Raw genomic sequence first — 1818 nt, 5'->3', positions numbered from 1 at the left:
TGCTTACAGTCCAACTGCGCATTTCGTTATCTCTGCCTCACCATGATGTAATCCAGCTGGTATCTTCCTCTCTCTCTCTCTCTCTCTCTCTCTCTCTCTCTCTCTCTCTCGATCTTTTCCAGTTATGATGCCATTTTAGTGATATTAGAACAATGTCATTGCTATTACTTGTTGAAATTTATTGAAGAAATCAATGAACCCTCCTCCTCTCTCATTTCTACTATACAGCCCATATTCTACCAGCTCTGTCATCTATTTCTTTCCCTACAAAAACTTTCCAGACCACCATCATTACTAGATTTTCATCTCTCCTGAACTACAGCCAATAGTCTTGGTATGTCGATTCTCATGGGAATAATCCTATCGCTGAACTGTTCACAGTAACTCATTATCTGCCATACTCTGCTGTTTATTACAAATCCTACTCATATAACAACTTTTTCACCGTATGCTCCTGACCAAAAATCCTTAACTTCTTTCCATTCGCTTCACTGTCTCCTGCTATTCATTGATATTTTGCATACTTCTTCAGGGATTCTAGTTTTCATGGCGTACTCAAATGTTTGGCACTTCAATAACCGACTCTTACAGACCTTCGACGGTTTTACAATCGTTTTGAATAATTTACCTGCCTTTCTGCACCTATTAACGGGACAACCCTGCGTAATCCCGTCTGCTCACAGAGTCAGTTACTAGGAAATTTGCAGTTTAATGTGGAATCCGAATGAAAGTAGATATCGAGTATTTCAGTTATACAGAGCATTACCAGAGACAGAAGCCGTTCTACTAGTATGAAGTATCCTAGGGCGAACCGCAGTTCGCGCACTCGTCGCTTGTGTCCGATAGTCCTCTACGTACGTAGCCAAACACACACAAGACACGTTGACAGTGTTTCTTGAGACTCTAATGTAATTTCGTCTTCCAAAACAGGTGCCTCCTCTGATCATATCGTAGCTATTCAATAATATATCTAGAACTTAAACAAGTAGATTCATGACGAACACCCCCTACAAATCTCGTGCATACATCATTGTCTGTGTGTAGCATGTTAAAATATACCGACTGTACGGCAGAACCAGCAATTCCCACGCCGTTAGAAGATTGTTGTTGTCGGTTCGTGAGTATGAGCTTATTAAATATCTTTTCTATCCTCAACAGTTACGGAAAAGGAACGATAGAAAATAGTGAGAACAATCAAATGACATCGTCTTGAGAATACAGATCTTTTTTTTCATCAATGGTGAACGCTTTCTCATGCTACCAAGCGAGGTTGCGCAGTTTCTTAGCTCAGCGGTCTCCTGATCTGGAGGACGACGGCTCAAATCCCCGTCTGGTCTTCAATTTTTAGTTTTCCGTGATTTCCACAACTCGGTCGAGGCTAGTGCCGAAATGGTTCCTTAGCAAGTGCACTGCTAATTTCTCCGTGCTTGAAGAATACCGAACTTGTGCTTCGAATTCAACGACTTCTATTTCGAAGGGACTTCAAATCCTAATCTTAATCTTCCTTTTTTTTTTAAGTGGATATTCCAGGTGTATCTCTGAAGTAGTTTGAGGTAACTTTAGAGGCGTAGTGTGCAATGACTGCTACGTAAAGAAGGAAGGGCCGTTCTGGGGTTTGTTCACCTGGCGTACGGTTCGCCCACCTGGACGCTGTGGTTTGTTAAGGGCTACAGGAGATCGCCGGCGGAGTAAGGTAGCTGTAGCAAGGCAGACTGAAATCTCTTTACTGTACTACAGCTACAGGTACGTGACTTCGTCATGTGACACAGTCTATGTCGAAACACGGACCGCGGCAAGACGATAATAGCAGGCCACCTC

Source organism: Schistocerca gregaria, chromosome 7 (genome assembly GCF_023897955.1).
Source record: "Schistocerca gregaria isolate iqSchGreg1 chromosome 7, iqSchGreg1.2, whole genome shotgun sequence".
Lineage (NCBI taxonomy): Eukaryota > Metazoa > Arthropoda > Insecta > Orthoptera > Acrididae > Schistocerca > Schistocerca gregaria.
This window is presented reverse-complemented; position numbering follows the sequence as displayed.